Source organism: Eschrichtius robustus, chromosome 15 (genome assembly GCF_028021215.1).
Source record: "Eschrichtius robustus isolate mEscRob2 chromosome 15, mEscRob2.pri, whole genome shotgun sequence".
In the NCBI taxonomy this organism is placed as follows: Eukaryota; Metazoa; Chordata; class Mammalia; order Artiodactyla; family Eschrichtiidae; genus Eschrichtius; species Eschrichtius robustus.
This window is the reverse complement of record NC_090838.1, coordinates 49489414-49507602: the sequence shown is the minus strand read 5'-3', so window position 1 is coordinate 49507602 and position 18189 is coordinate 49489414. Positions and strand designations below refer to the sequence as shown.

The following is an 18189-nucleotide window of genomic DNA, read 5'->3' as shown; positions in this document are numbered from 1 at the left end:
CCCTCCCCCTCAAAAAACACCTAATCTTCACTAATGCTTTCAAGGACTTTCAATTTTAATACTTTATTATTGAAAAGGCAGTGTAGTAGCCACTGAGGTACAATCCCATCAAGAAAGAAATGGCCTTTCACCTGTGAGGAGGGCAATAATCTGACAACTTCCAGAGGCAGGGCCATTAGGAACCACCAGAGCATGTGAGCCAAGGTAACACTCTTCCCAGGCAGTTCCTACTAAAGAATGATCATGGTGGGAATGCTGTGTGGCTATTTCTACCCAATTGGAGACTCTTCTAATGGAACCCTTTTGCTCTGGTGCTCCCAAATGGGTTGGCTGAGACTTTCTCAGAACTGTATCATAGTCTGAGCTCTCCCTGCCCAATCCTTCTGTCTCCTTTCCTTTCACAGGTGCCATTGCAACATCCTACTCTGAAAGCTTTCCTTGTCCAAACCCATTTCCTCTCCTTTTATCTTTCTATTATATAGGTACTATATTCCCTTCCCTCAATAAAGCCCTTGCACTCCTAATGCTGTCTCAGCATCTGCCTCTCTGAAAAACAAATTTGACACAGGTAGTCAGTAAATCATAGCCTTAATTTGAAGCACTAAACTAATAAAGATGAAAAACAAATTAGCCTTTGATGACCATGAAAATCACAACTTTCCTATATACCAAACAGATCTGCCTCAAAAATCAACTTCCTATTTTACCTAGCCAGATTTGCAACCATATATGCCACATTCTCAAGTTATGCATTTAATTAAACCTTTACTTCCCTCTCCTTGCTCTCTGATGCTTGTAAGGTCTTACACCACTTTGTTTTTCCAAATGGATGGGTGAAAGGAATGATTAAAGAGCACCCTGTGATAACTCTTCTTTGCAGTGAATTGCACTGGAAGGGCCTTTGTCTTCAATTCAGCACCCCTCCACGGATACCCCAAATGCTCTTCTCCACTTCCTACCACACCTCCTGGATTCACATCTCACACTTCCGAGATCCACCACTCATACCTGAATTCTATTCTGGTATGTAGATCCTTTTAACCTCAAGGCAGTTCATTGGGTTTTCATTTGTGTTCAGATGGATTTACCTTTTAAAAATGTACAAAGTATTTAGCTTTTATTTATGCCTTGGATCCACATTTACAGGCTGTAAAATCCTATGGGACAAGGGGCCAGGATAATGATATATACATTTTTGTATCCATGACAGCACCTACTCTGAGGTCTTCTGCACAGTAGGCTTAAATAAAATTTCACTGATTTGACTTGATGGTAATAATTGGACAAATAGAAGTAAATTCCTTTCAATAGACACCTGAGTGCGAAGCATGATAAAATATCAAGAATCATACATTCTAAAAAGGAAAGAAAAACAAAAATGAATGCATATTATTGAATACTTGCTATGCGAAGGCATTATGTGCTTTACAGAAGTCAAATTATTTAACCCTCATGACACTAAGAGCAAGTTATTTTAAGATACCCTGAGGATGAGAAAACACAATGAGTTGAGTTTAGGTGCTCTGTGCAAAACAACTAAACTTATAGTAACTGGCAAAGTTGAGATCCAGACCTAAGTCAGCCTGACCAGAAGACTGAGATTTTTCCATACGTCCCACACAGAGGAAGAAGAGATGACACAAGCACATCTAGAGGTAACATCTACTCCAACAAAAGTATAACAGATTTAAATGTAAAAATATTTTAGAGTAAGGGGAGGTTACTTCCTAATTGGGGAACTCAAAGAACAAAATGACATTGATTTGGGCTTTGAAAAATATCTAAGATTTCCACAAATGGAGATAGGGAAGAAGAGATAAAACAAGGAAAACCAGGGCTGGGTCAGTGTGTGCTGGGAGTGAAGAGGTTATTGGAAACACAACACAAGCCGGAAAAAAAACTGGTTAGCATGAGTTTACAGGAAGCTTTGAAAACCATGCTAAGAAGCTGGGACACAGTTTTTGTATGCAAAAAGAAGTCACCAAAGGTTTTTGGCAAGGAATAATATTATCAGCCCTGGCAGCATCATGATGGGGAAATGAAAGCAGAGAGTCCATTTGGGAGAATATGACATTAGTCCAGGCAAGAGACAGTGGGAGGCTGGACTAGGGCACTGGTGAACAAAGAAGGGAGACAAAGAACAGAGCCATAAGAGGGGTGAGAGACAGAGTCAAAGATAACTGAAAACAATGTGGCTAGCTGGGTATATGAGGATTCAATGAATAGACAAAAAGAGAATAGGAGGAAGAAGAGAAGATTTGGAAAGAAAATGATTTACTCATTTTTGCACCAAAAGCAAACTGGTTGATTGATGGCTAACACCCTAATCCAACCAGTTCCTGGTTCTCTCAGTTCAGGCAGAACTGAGTGATAGACTCATAGTTGATGGAAAAAATAAAGGACCTCTTTCCCATCAGGAGCCAAATCTGCTGCCTTCCTGTTCCTCAATCAACCAGGAACTAAGTATCAAACAGCCAGAATGGCTCACATGGAAGCATTTCTCAACACTTGATATGTTGGACAGGAAAATGTGAGCTGGAGAAGGGCTGCGAGAGATTATGGAGCTGGAAGAGAAAAAAGATGCTAATCTGGACAGATGTCATTGCCCACTGAGACGCGACCACCCACTAAATCACATTACTCCTTTACCGCCACTTTGCAGATTCACATTAGAGAAGAGATGCACATACGCCCCAAGATGTGATTCACTTCTCAAGAACTTAAAATTTTCCTGTTGTAAAATCTAATCACCTTATCATAATTTAGACTATTTTATACAATTAGACCCTTTTAATTAGCACACCCTGTTGTAGCAAGAAATGTGTCTTAAACTCTCATCAGAGACTGATGGAAATTATACAATGGAGGGAGATAGTCACTATTCGTGACTTTGTTTAGTGGCAATTTAGAAAACACTTTCAAAACTCTAGGAAAAATATATAGACTTATTCAGCAACTTTAAAAGCTTTTATAAAAAAAAAAAGCCAGCATTTATCTTATTTGAATAGCACATATTTTCCTATTCTTTCAACAAGATACCATAATGTGAAAATCTTCACAATAAACTAAATGCTTACTGACTAATGGAAACCACTACATGCCAAAAGGGGAATGAAGCATGGAATGAATAAGCAGCATGTTTATGTTCACAAAAGTCATTCATATCTACTAAAACCTATATGTAGCCTCACAGCTGCTACTACACTTTGATATAAATGTGTGCTTTTTATTCTTTTATTATACAGTACTTTTTTTGTTTCTCCTCAACTTCCCTACCTTCTTTTTGCCAGTAACACAATGCCGCAGATGATATGTATGCATTATCACTATTCAGCCTAGAAAAAAGAATATGACTTTTAAAAGCTGCCAGGTTACTTTTCAAACAGGATGTTTATTAGAATAAACATGAAGATATATTTTTCAAAAATACAGTTTGATCTTTCTTATATATTGTTTTACATGTGCTTTATATGTTGGCGTTTTTTTTTTCCTCCTAGATCTCACAACTACCTACTGGAATTTTATCCTTTCTTCCCTTTGTATTTAATAGTCATTGAGAATGAGAGATTTAAAGACACATCCATGAAGTCATCATATGAAGAAAAAGCAGAAAGCTGTGCCGTATCACTATCTCTTCACTCTATCTACTGCTCCGTTGGACCCAAGTCTATGACTCCCTTAAATGGCGCCACAAATTCAAGCATTCATAACAAAATACTGAGTTATATTTAGCAGTATTCCTAATGATACTAGCCTTTTGACCCTATGACCTGCCCTTCTATTTCAACATGGTTCTTCTAGCAATATGTGAAAGCCTATTTAATCCAAGACAGCTGGGCTGTGACTTACTATTCTTTCCAGGCTTTGGGGGGAAATTCCCTGAATAATACATAGGCTAGCAATTGCTTCTTTACTAAAAATACCTTCACCTACAAAACAAAACTTTTCCAATTACAGTCAATTTCCAATTTGTCCTTTTGACACAAGTTCTCAAAGATCATATAAAGAAACCTACAATACCTTCTCTTTCTCATTTCCAAGATGATATGAAAGTGCTTCACTTGTGCCTGTCCTTTAACAAAATACATAGGCAATGGAACAGAATAATCTGAATTGCATCCAATTCACAGGCTTCCTCTTTGTCTAAATCAAATCTGAGCTTAAGACTTTGCAATATGCTGGTAAGCATTATCAGAGCTTGGTCTATCTGTTAACAGCAGATACGAAATGTTAGCTGATATAATTTGACTGTCAGATACATTATAAAAAGTTTCACCACGTGTAAGCTGTGTCTACATAAAACACAGCTATCTAACATTCAAAAGCATCTCCTTGCTCTACATTAACTACATTAACTACAAATTCTACTGATTTCAAAGACAGTGTTGAGGTTGCCAGCAATCATGCCATTCTTACATGCACATCCCCTTGGGGGTCCATAGTTTTTTAACAGTCCCACAACAGGCATACCTCTTAATCCAACCAATTTATACAGCTCAATGAGTTGACTCAGAATTCAGAAATGCCACTTTCCCATATTAACTGGAAACAACAACAACAACATATATAGCCCTTTGTGAATTAGGATGCTCAAATATTTTGTCATAAACAATTCTTTTGTCATGTATACATCTGGTCTTCAGAAATTTAAATAATATGACCAGTGGGACCCAGTAGGCATCAACAAACATTTATTGATTATGAGCAAACACTAATTTTTCAACAGCATTAACTCTCTTGGGAACTATATTCGTGGGGATAGGTGATTTGTTAAACGGACCATCCTATACTTACAGAGCATATACATTCCTAAAATGTGAATTCTTTTTCCCTTTTATAGAAAACAGACCCTGAACATTCTGTTCCTTACAACTTTTAAGGGACACCTATCATCAAACTACCCGCCTGGGAGAACTACACTTATTAAATCAATTCATTACCATTTTCTTAACATCTAACCAGAACACCAAATGTCCTTTTTCATAAATCTAAACAATTCTGGGGGAGCAAAAATAAGATAAGGGGTTGTTTTGTCATAAGCTTAAAAAATAATTGAAAAAAAACTTTTTTCTAGCTATTACTTACTGAGGGCTTACTATGTGCCTGATATTGGTCTAAGTCTTTCACATGTCTAAATCATTTGATCCATACAATCCCTCTTTGAGTGAGGTACTGTTATCCTTATTTTTAGAGGGAGAAATTGAAGCACAGAGAGATAAAATACTGTGGCTAAGAATACAGAACTAAGAAGAGATAAAGCCAGAACTCAAACCCGAGGAGTCTGATCCCAGAGCTCACACCCTTCACGATTCTACACTGAATCGCCAACATAATACAAAGTTATGCAAAGAGTCTCAAGCTTCTTCTAACCAACTTTTTGCCTGGGATTAGGAGAAGGTAAAAACCCCTCTTTTTATATCTTCTTTCTGATTCAGAACAAGGACATTTAGCTCCAGAATAAACAAGCAGACTGTTCAGGAACTAACTGCTTGGAGATCCTATGTGTAAGAACAAATCTTGTGAGACATACTGACCAATTTGACCAATTTGACCAATTTGCCTGGAGGGGCCCTAGGCAAAATAAAAGTGCTTTCTGTTCTTATTTTTCCCCTTTCCTTTTTCTTTCCTTATCCTTGTATCCAAAGCTCATATATGGCCAAAATACACTGATATTCATGCCAAGGTGTTAACAGCTTATGTGGAACAGAACATTATCTTGAGCTTTTTATTAAAATTATTTGGAAAATTTATTATCTCAACCTCCACTCAAAGATTTATGTTAGGTCCCTGTATTAATTCTCCATGGCTGCTATAACAAGGTACCACAAACTGGATGGGTTCAACAATAGAAATTTATTGTCTCACAGTTCTGGAGGCTACAAGTCTGAAATCAAGGTGTTGGCAGGGTTGGTTCCTTCTGAGGGCTGTGAGAAATAAACTGTTTCATGCTTCTCTCCTAACTTCTGGTAGTCTCAGGTTTTCCCTGGCTTCTAGAAGGCATTCTCCCTATCATCAAATCATCTTTCCTCTATGCATGTCTGTCTCTATGTCCAAATTTCCCCTTTTATAAGAACACCAATCATATTGGATTGGGGTCCTCCCTAATGACCTCATCTTAATTTGATCACCTGCAAAGATCCTATTTCCAAATAAGATCACATTCACAGTACTGAAGGGTTGCAACTTTAACATCCTTTGAGGGGATACAATTCAACCCATAGCAGCCCTCGTTCTCATTTCTCTTTGTGAATATGCTGACAAGAGCTCCATCTATAAGAAAACACTCCTCATGGCTATATTAAGTAGTAGAGATCTCTTGCCACAGTGGTTAGACGTCTCCCAATAAGAATTTAAGAAATGTACAAATAGCTTAGTTACTGTACTTTGGTAAACTATATCCAGCTCTACTTAGTTGGCTTTACCTGTTACTCCTGAACACTGAATGACTAATTAATCAATTCATTTATGCATTAACCTATTCAATTACTCATTGTTCACTCATCACTTATTTACTGAGTGCTTATTATATGCCATGCTTTGTGCTAGCTGCTGGTTGCACATCAGTGAATAAAACATAATTCCTGTTTTCCTATTTACAAGACTACAAACTTGCTCTCCTGATGATGGATATTTAACTGAAAGAAACACTCACTTGGTTCTGTAACAGTACTTTCCTAAGTCAGATTTGTAGCTAACAACCAGTTCTATCCAGGAAGTAAGAGGCTGTGAGAACTAAAAGGGACCAAAGCGATCATATGATCTAGGCTACTCACTTTACAGAAAGGGAGGCTGTGCCACAGAGAAGCCTACTGCAAGAGATAGAGAAAAAAAGAGTTCAAGGACAAATGGAATAAAAAATGTCTGTATTCCCATTTTTTCTTGAACTTTAGGATAAAGAAGAAAGTGGAAGGAATAAAACTATACCTGATATTAAGGAATGATTGTTAATTTTGTTAAGTGTGGTAAAAGCAGTGTGATAATTCGGTGAATTATCCTTATTGCATACATATGCAATGCATACATACTTAAGTATTTGGAGGCAAAATGCCATGATAGCTAAAATTTATTTCAAAACATTTCAGCCCAAAAAATATATAAAACAAATTTTCAAAATGTTAATTTTTAAATCAAGGTGATGAGGATACAGAGTTCCCTATTTTTTAGTACTGAAATTTGTTGTTGTTTGAAATTTTTAAAATAAAAGGTTAAAAAAACTGTCTTCCTAAAGGCAAAATTATATACTTAACAGGTTCTCAGAGTCTCTGCATTGGGAAATAAGCTTCACAAAATATTAGTTTTAAATATGGAGACTATGGCTTCTAAATTATAATTATTATGATGTTTTCTTCAATATTTTTCCACCCAACACGACCCTCCAATAATATGACTCCAGTAGTCCATATTCATATAGCTGTCATTTGCATAGTATTTTGAAATAAGAATTTTTATATGGAACTAATCTGATTCAAAATCAGACATCTTAATATACGCATGTTAAGAATAAATGTTAACGACAGGAACACTATTAAGTATCAGATAACAGAGCTACAAATACATTTGATTACTTAAACAATTTTAAAGTAATAAATTGGAGCACAGTAAAACACAGTAGTATTAACACATTATAGAATGTTAGATGGAAATAAAATTTGGAGCTGACTTTATTTTTCATATATGGCCTTTATTATGTTGAGGAAAGTTCCCTCTATGCCTACTTTCTTCAGGGCTTTTATCATAAATGGGTGTTGAATTTTGTCGAAAGCTTTCTCTGCATCTATTGAGATGATCATATGGTTTTTCTGACTTTATTTTTATTTGACAAATCATTCTGAAAGAATCCCAAAACAGTAAGTTTGTAGAACTGATCTATGAATACCAGATACATACAACCTATTAAATCTCAAAAACAACATATTCATATGACAAAGAATTATACTGAGATAGCAAAATTTCAGTGAAAGTGCATATTTTAAAAATAATTCTATTAATATAAAACTCATAAAATATTAATTTTAAAAGTTCAAATAACTAAAATCATAGGAACAATTTTCAAAGTCTTTTTGCTCAACTGAAAAAATATAGCAGAACCTCACTAGGAAGAAAGAAAATAACATGCATGTTATTGTACACTTTAAGTGACTGTAAACACCACCATGTTATTTAATCTACGGTATAACCCTATACACGTGATATCAAAATATTTGAAAGTAGCCTCGCCACCTGTACCATCTAGCAATATTATGGTATCATCAAGCTAAGACCATATAATGCTACTCTGGAAGTAATAAGATACAGAGGTATGTTACCAGGACTATATACGTTCAACAAAGGAAATACTCTCTCTAAATGGTAACCATATTATCTGCACATACCATGCAAAATTCTTACAAACACAAATTCACACTCCATCTCACAAGTAACTGTGATTGATAAATGAATTATCTTAGAATTCCCTCTAGCAAACAGTGAACAAGCAGCTTTAATGAGGCTTATGATCCTACCCTATGGATATCCTAGGGAATCTGAAAGTGAGTATTTGGCCACCAGATACAGGTCAGGTGCTACAATTCCTGCTCCCAGATCATTAAATTTTTTTCTAAATTTAAACTTTTTAACTTCTTTAGCTATGCAACAATAATCAAGACACTTTGGAAACAGTATAAGAAACATTACTTTCAGCAATAAGCATTAAGTTCTTGGAAAACATGTTTTCAGAGAATCACAGACTTTTCCAGCAAGAAGGAACTTTTGAGATCACTTAGTCAGAGTCCCACATTTTATACAGTAAATAGCCGAAGTCCACATAGGTTAAACGATTTTCTGAAAGCTGCAATTCTGTTCAGTGTCAGAGCTGGGACCAGAACCTGGCTTCCTGACTTTCAGTCTAGCACAAGTCCCAGTAATCAAAGAAGTGTTTGAAAAATCACAGGTTTCCAATGGTATACTTATCACTCCAGATGTTGACATGAAGAACTGTTCTTCTCTATCTGTGAGGGCCATCACCTTTGACTTAGCAGGAGCTTTGGGGCAGAAACACACGGCGCATGATGGGGTCAAGGAGCTAAACAATCAAGTACCACTTAGTCCTGGTACTAAGTGAGAGGTATTGGCCTCATGTCCTGAGAAGTCAATAAAGTATTTCTTGAAGGGTTATTACAAAAGGAACACTAACCTAGGGGCTGTGAGGAATACAAAAGAAGGAAGAGAAGTGTACCTTCCTATAAGTCTCAAGGAGTTCTTTCTAGTTCAGAATATAAGACAACACAAGACAAGTGAGACTTGAGTGCTCATGTGTGTAAAATACACATTAGAAGCTAAAGGAAATTAGAAACAGAGATCAGTGCAGATCAGAATCATCAAGAAAGGCTTCAGGTAAGAGCAGGGATGTAGGCTTTGTGTGAAAAAACAACATGCTTCTGATCAACAAGGGGGTGCCCTTACATAAATAAAAAGATGGGTACAAACCCTGAGTTTAGTTAAAATGCTTCAACTTCCTTCACTAGTGACACTGGGAGATGCAGCCAAATGAATGGTACTACTCACTGGCAAAACCACCACTCAGTATGGTTTCTGGTAATACTATTTTAATTTAAAGAATTTTTTAACCAAACCAGTACACTTGATTTCTATTTCTTGTACAAAGTACAATATTAGCACTAAACCATTTTCTTTAATCTTTTGTCTAAAATAAAGATTTTTTAAAATATCTTACTAAAACAGAGATGATGTAAAGAAGTACCTAAAAAATCCCAGATTTTTTTAAAATGAGATTTTTCCACAGGTGAAGTTGGGATTGTTTTTCTTTCAATAAAAATGTTGAAAATCATGAAAGAAAGAAGGTAAAGGGTGTACACTTCAAGAATCTTCAAAATTCTGTATTTGGATAGTATCAGATGAATTATCAAGAAATGGCCAAAATGCTATTAAAATACAGGGAAAGTGATGAGAAGAATCAAAATAATCTACAATAGGCCATTCGGACTCTCAATGGGGCTATTTTTAAAGAAAAACATTGCTTGATCCCACTATGAATATTATTTTGGGAAATTTTTCCCCAAAAACCCAACAAAATAAAAACATTCCAGAACATCAATTGTGCCCCCAGTTGGCTATCCAGGACATGACTTTTGATTATTATCCTTGTCAGAACTTTTCCATTCCACCGTAACTAAGAAGGCTGCTGTTTTTATCCAATACTTCTTTGACTCTACTTCCCAATTTTACCTCAATCCTAACAACCCTATTGCTTTGACAAAGGCTGTATAAATGTCAACTTTTCTTGCCTTTTTCTCTTGCCAAATCATTCAACAACATCTTCCCTCTCTAATTTTGAATCTTTTTTTCCCACTTATTTTTTTTTTGTTCATTAAATAGCTTACTGCTGAAGTTCCTTTCTCCATAGTTTAAATTCAAAACACACATGAAGAGAGAACTAATGTTTAAAACGATAAACCAAGAAAACTTTCTGGAAATAAAAGGCTTATTTTATATATCAAAAGGGCCCATCAGATATCTGGGAAAACTGATACACAATGATCTACTCTAAAACATATCCTGGTAAAATGATTAGACACTATTAATAAAGGAAAAAATCCTAAAGAGAGCATGGCAAAAAGGACAAATAACATACAACAGTAAGTATTAAACTGGCAACAGACTTATTAAAAGCAAACTGAAAACAAGGCAAAAAATAGATCAGCCTTTTCAAGAAATTCAAGGAAAAAAAGTATGAACTAGATATTTTAAATCCATCCAAGCTATCCTTCAGGCATCAATGCTATTGCAAAAGTTTTATACATGCAAGGGAATGCTGTACCCATGGGCACTTCTTAAACAATCTACTAGAAGATTAGTTTCAAACAATCAAAAGATGAGTAACTTTGGCAAAAGGACAGAAGGGTGAGCATTTAATATAATTATCTCTAACACTAAAAACACAAGGCTAGGGATAAACGAAGAATATACAAATGATATATATTCTGACAAAGTAGTACAACTTCAAGACAACAGTAAGGAAAGGAGGAAAGTAAAATAAACTCACTGATAGTGAACTTATTAAAGTTGTGGTTAAAAAAAAAAAATACCACAAAAGACTATCATAGTAGTACTAAAAAGTTAAACACAGAAGAGTGGGCTCAAAGCATCTTTAAAAGGTGTAAATACCAAGATTATCACTACAACAAAAATATAAGCTTCCATAAACAGACTCCTCCCCCACAAAAAAATTTAAAAGAATATAAGATGAAAGAAAACACATAAGAAATACAGCAAACATAATTATGAATATTTACCAAATGGCACAGCAATGATCTTTATAAAACAGAAACTACAGCAGAATCAAGGAGACCAACAGAAACACATTAACCATTGAAGGCTTAAATACCACTCTCGGTACAAAATAGATCAAGTGGACAAAAACTAAATGAAAATATAGATGACATAAATAATACAGTCAATAAGGTAGATCTTCTGGAAAGATATTAAACTTTACACTATGAAAATAGAGACTATCTTTTCCTCAAGAAAACATGGAAGACTGACAAAAACTGATCCTCTTCTAAGTCATGATAAAAGCTTCAGTCCATTCCAAATAAAATTATTATAAACAATACTCTGACCATTTTGTCACAAGTCTAGATTTTAATAACCAAAAATTTTTAAGAGGTCTTTCTACATGAAAACTTAAAAACCTTCTACTGCACTGCTTTTTGGTGAAGAAATACAAACCTTCGAAAAAATAAAGATAATAAAAACACTACATATCAAAATCCATGAAGTACAATATAAAGCAGTGACCAGAGGAAATATCATGGCCTTAAACACCTAAAGAAGTAAAAAATTTTTTAATGAAAATAAATGAATTAGATCCCAAATTGAAGACCAAGAAAAAAGAACAAAAGGGTCAAATTAAAAGAGCACAAGAAAAGATATAACAAAGGCAAAATCAGAAATTAATGAAATAGAAAAGAAAAAACAATATATCTCATTAATAAATCAAAATCCAAGTTTGCTGAAAAATTAACATAATGGACAAACTAGCTACTTTCATCAAGGCAAAAAAAAAAAAAAAAAAGAAGAAAAAAGCAAAAAATAAAATAAAAAATAACTAGAAGGAAACAATCATTGAAGGAGAAGAAATTTAAAAGTCCTAAGAGAGTACAATGCAGACCACCACACAAATAAATTTGAAAAACTAGACAAAACTGCTAACTACTAAAATTGACCCAACTAGAGATTAAAGAACTTAACAATCAATTTCCGTGGGAAAAAAATCAAGAGTTACAAGGAATGTCCTCACCAGAACCAGAGAATTTCACATTAAAAAAAAAAAAATGCTGCCAATATAGTAGAAATAGTTCTGGAACACAGAAAATGAAGGTAAACCTCAAATTCTTTTTATGAAGCAAGTTGAATGTTGATACCTGAATCTGATAAAAAAAATAGTACAAAAACATAATTACAGGCCAGTATCACTTTTAAATACCAATAATAAAATACTACATAAAATATTACTGAACACACTTCAGTACCATATTAAGTAAATAATATACCATAACAAAGTGAGATTTATTCCTAGAAAGTACAGTTGGTTCAATATTAGAAGCACAGCAATATATTATACCATATTAATTGACCTGAGAAAAACGTGATCATTTCCGTACATGCTAAACAATCACTCGACAAAATTCAATACCCATTCCATAAAAACAAAACATCCATTCAAGAACAGAGGAACTGGTGATTATTTCCTTAATATAACTATAAAGACACATATAAACATATTCACATATACACAAATATGCCTTAGTCCTAAAGCCAGTATCACATTTAGTGGGGGTACTACTTTAGGCATTTCCAATAAGATCAAGAAGAGGAAAGGATGGTCATGAACTTCACTACAATTTACTATATACTGGATGCATATTAGGCAAAACAAATCGGAAATATAAGAAGTGGAAAAGAAGGAAAACTAGTATCTCCTTGTATATGATATACAGTTTCCTAAGAAAACCCTGGAGAATCATTACTAAAACTACCCCAAATTCAGTAAATTAACAGGATATAAAATGAATGCATAAAAATCAGTAACTTTCATATACACAAACAAGAATCACTTAGAAGATAAAATGGTAGACTAAAACTGCACTGACAGTACAAACAAAAATGGTTTACTATTTAGGAATAAGTGTAACAAGAAATGTGTAAAACTAACATGAGGAAAGCTTTAAAATACCTCAGAAGATACGAAAGTAAAAACTGGTGAAATTCAAAAACATTCCCTGTTGTTGAATAGAACATCTATAATCATAAAGATGTCAGGTTTTCCCAAAATTAATTTAACAAAATTCCAATGAAAATGCTACACAACAAAATATAGAAAAATATGAATAGCTAGAATTACACTGAAAAAGAAAATCTACGAGGCACTACCAGCCCTACCAGATATTAAAATACACTACAAAACCTCAGAAATTAATGCACTAGTATGGCAATGAAGCATAAATAGAGAGTCAAACCAGAAGGATTCAATGGAAAGTACATGAATAAACTCAAGTATGTACGGAAATTTAGTATATAATAAAGGTGGCATCTAATATCACTGAAGCAAAGTTTTTTATTTTTAATAAATATTGTTGAAAACTTGGAAAATCATTTAGGAAAAGATAAAATTTGGTTGATACCTCCTGTCATGTAAAAGAATAAACTCTAAGTGAAAAAGAGATTTAAATGTAAAGAATGAAGTCATATAATAAAATTCATATATACCTGTCTGTAGAACAAGGTTACTAACTATGACTCAATATCCATAGTAAATGAAAGATTGATAAATTTGACCACATTAAAAATTTAAAAATTCATCTTCTACATGACAATAAAACAACACAAGTATAATCAAAGGAGAAAAGTCAAATTGGGAGAAAATATCTGCAAAATATGTAATAGATTAATGGCTAATATAATTCATATCTAAAGAACTCTTCAAAATCAAGGAATAAAAACAAAAAAATGATAGAAAAATGGGCAAAAGACATGAGCAGACAATTCACAATAAATAAATAAATAAATAAATTTAAAAAACTGGTCCATTTTACTTACAGCAATGAGGGAATACAATGCCTGGATTTATGCTCCCACTTCATGTGGGATAAATAAAACAATAACTTTTAAAAAACCTACTACTAGATATAACTACACATCTACTATAATGGCTTAAATGTTTAAAACTAATGAAACCAAGTGGTGGCAAGATATGGGGCAACTGGAATTATCCACATTGCTGGTGGGAAGGTATAATGGTACAGTCACTCTGGAAAACAGGGTGGCTGTTTCTTTTAAAGTTAAACATACACTTCCACACAATCCGGAAATTCCACTCCTAGTTATTTCCCTGGAAGAAGTTAAAATATATACCTACACAAAAACCTGTACGTGAATGTTTATACATCTTCATTCATAATGGTCAAAAACTGGAAACAACACAAATATCTATCCAGAGGTAAACAGATAAAGAAACTGCAGTAGTTTCCAATGGACTACTACCTATCATTAAAGAGGAATGAACTACTAATGAACTACAGCATGGATAAATCTCAGAAATATTATGCTAAGTAAAGGAAGCCAGACACGAAGAGTAAAAACCTATATAATTCCATTTATATGACATCCCTAAAAATGCAAAAAAAAAAAAAAAAAGGGGGGGGCAGAAATCATTTCCTCAGGGTGAGAAAAGGGGACTAACTGAGAGAATTTCTGAGGATGATAGAAATGCTCTGTCTTGATTATAGTAGTGGTTATACGATATACATGTGTCAAAACACATCAAACTATACATTTAAAAGGATGAATTTTACTGTTTGTAAATTATACTTCAATAAACCTAACCTTAAAAAAGTATGCAGACTTTTAAAGGCTTTTAATATATATTTCCAAATTGCCCTTCCATTAACTTAATTTCTTCTCCTACTCCCATTTAATTTACATTCCCACTGGCATTCTACAAGTGTCTGCACCCTCATCAGCCTCAATATCATCAGATTATTATTTTAGACTTTTCCTATTTGATAAGTTCTTTTAAAATGTTGCCTCACTGTTTTGATCTGCATATTTCTTAGTTTTTAGTGATGGTGAACTTTTTTTCATTTATTTCTCAGGTAATCGTATTTCTTTTCTGCTCATTCTTTTTAATCATTGTTTTAAGAAATTACTTGGTGTTTTTCTCATTAATTTTCTTAAAGCTTGCTATATATCCTAAAATATTTGTCATAAATATACTTCCCAGATTTTCACTTGCCTTTCATTTTTCAATTTTTTTAATATACAGATATCTTCAAATTTGAAATTTCACAATATTGTATACGATTTTGGGGGTATTTTTATTTAGAAATTTCTTTCCTCATGTACAGTTCAGTTAAATATTCAGCTAAATGTTTTCTAATTATTTATAGCCTCAATTTTTTAACTCTTTAAATCTCTGTTGATACACTGGCTACTAGCCACATGTGGTTTTGTAAATGTAAACCAATTAAAATTAAGGTTTTTTCCTAGGTTTCTTCTAGTTGTATGGTTTCAGGTCTTACATTTAAGTCTTTAATCCATTTTGAGTTTATTTTTGTGTATGGTATAAGAGTCCAATTTCATTCTTTTGCATGTGTGTATCCCATTTTCCCACCACCATTTATTGATGATATCTTTGCCCTATTAAATATTCTTGGCACCCCTGTCAAAAATTAGTTGATCGTATATGCATGGCTCTCTATTCTGTTCCATTGGGCTACGTCTGTTTTTATGCCAAAAGCATACTGTTTTGATTACTATAGCATTGTAATATAGTTTGATTCAGGAAGTGTAATGCCTCCAGCTTTGTTCTTTCTCAAGATTGCTTTGGCTATTCAGGGTCTTTTGTGGTTCCATACACATTTTAGGATTGGTTTTTTATTTCTGTGAAAAATGCCATTGGAATTTTGGTAGGAATTCCATTGAATCCGTAGATTGCTTTGGGTAGTACAGATGTTTTAATAATGTTAATGCTTCTAATCCTTGAGCACCGGCCTTGGCAATGATTTTTTGCAATTGAAACCAAAAGCATAGGTAACAAAACCAAAACTAAACAAGTAGGACTACATCAAACTAAAATGATTCTGCACAACCAAGGAAACCATCAACAAAATGAAAAGACAACCTATGGGATGGGAGAAAATACTTGCAGACTACATATCTGATAAGGGGTTAATATCTAAAATACATAAGAACTCATATAACTCACTCGCAAGACAAAATAACCCAATTCAAAAATGGGCAAAGAACCTAAAGAGACATTTTTCCAAAGAAGATATACAAATGGCCAACTAGTATATGAAAAAGTGCTCAACATTATTAATCATCAGGGAAATGAAAAATTAAAACCACAGTGAGACAACACCTCACACCTGTTAGAATGGCTATTAGAGATAACAAGTGTTGGTGAGGGTATGGGAGAAAAGGGAGCCCTTGTACGCTGTTGGTGGGAATGTAAATTGGTACAGTCATTATGGAAAACTGTATGGAGGTTCCTCAAAAAAAAAAACAAAACATTAAAAATTGAACTACCATATGATCCAGCAATCCACTTCTGGGTATATATCTAAAGGAAAAGAAATCATTATCTTGAAGAGATATCTGAATTCCCATGTTACTGCAGCATTATTAAAAATAGCCAAGATACATACATGATCTTAGTGTCTGCTGATGGATAAATGGACAAAGAAAATGTGGTATATATATGCCATGGAGTATTATTCAGTCATAAAAAAGAAAGAAATATGCCACTTGCAACAACATGGGTGAACCTAGAGGACATTATGCTAGAGGATATTATGCTAAGTGAAATAAACCAAGGCACACTGAAAGACAAATACTGTATGATCTCAGTTATATGTGGCATATACAAAAGTGAAACTTATAAATCAGAGTATAGAACAGTGGTACCAGGGGCTGGGGTGTGGAAGAAATGGGGAGATGCTGGTCAAAGGGTACAAACTTTTAGTTAGAAGAAGAGTAAGCTCTGGGGAGCTAATGCCCAACATGGTGACTATAGTTAATAATGCTGTAAACTTCAAATTTGCTAAGAGTAGGTCTTAAGTGTTCTCACCACAAAACAAAACAGAAGGTAACTATGTGAAGTGATCAATGTGTTAACTTGATTAATCACTTCACAATATATATGTATAATAAATCATCACTTTGTATACCTTAAGTAAATCATGTTGTACAACCTAAACATATGCAAATTTTGTCAACTAAACCTCAATAAAGCTGGGGAAGAAAGCAAGATGAAAAAAATTATTAATTAGAATTAAGTTAAATTTAAAATTCAGTTCTTCGGTCACACTAGTCTCATTATTTAAGACTATTTTTTAGAGCAGTTTCAAATTCAATTTTACTAAATGTAGAGCAATTTAGGTAAAACTGAGTGGAAGGTACAGCAAGTTCTCATACACCACTCTCCCCTCCTCCCAAATATAGCCTTGCACACTATCAACATCCCACACCACAGTATTACATCTGTTACAATGGATGAACCTACACCGATACGTCACTATCACCAAAAGTCTACAGTTTACGTTAGGGTCCACTTGTGGTGTTGAATATTCTATGGCTTTTGACAAATGTATAATGACATGTATTCACAATTGTTTCACTTCCCTCAAAGTCCTCTGTACTCCACCAATTCATCCCTCCCTTCTAACTCTTGGCAATCACTGATGTTTTTAGCACCTTCATATTTTTGCCTGTTCCAAAAGTTATTTAATTGGAATTATACAGATTTTCAGTTAGTAATATGCATGTAGCTTCCTTCATGTCTTAACTGCTCATTTCTTTTTAATGTGGCGTACTACTGCATTATCCAGATGAACCACAGTTTATTTAACTATTAAAGGACATCTTTATTCAAGTTTTGGCAACTATGAATAAAGCTGCTATAAACATCTGTGTGTAGGTATTTCTGTGGATATAAGTTTTCAACTCCTTTGGGTAAATACCAAGGAATTTAACTGCCGGATCATATGTTACAGTATGTTCAGTTTTGTAAGAAACTGCCAAACTGTCTTCCACAGTGGCCATACCACCAGCAATGAATGAGAGTTCCTGTTGTTCCACATCTTCACCAGCATTTGGTATTGTACTACCCACGCTGCCAGTGCTTAACAG

At 34.1% G+C, this 18189-nt stretch overlaps 1 protein-coding gene across 2 annotated transcripts in view; it reads right to left on the bottom strand.

The window, feature by feature from the left end:
- VRK2 (VRK serine/threonine kinase 2) overlaps positions 1 to 18189 on the bottom strand; it is an 89988-nt gene that overhangs the window by 31949 nt on the left and 39850 nt on the right. The gene's annotated exons all lie outside the window — the stretch shown is intronic.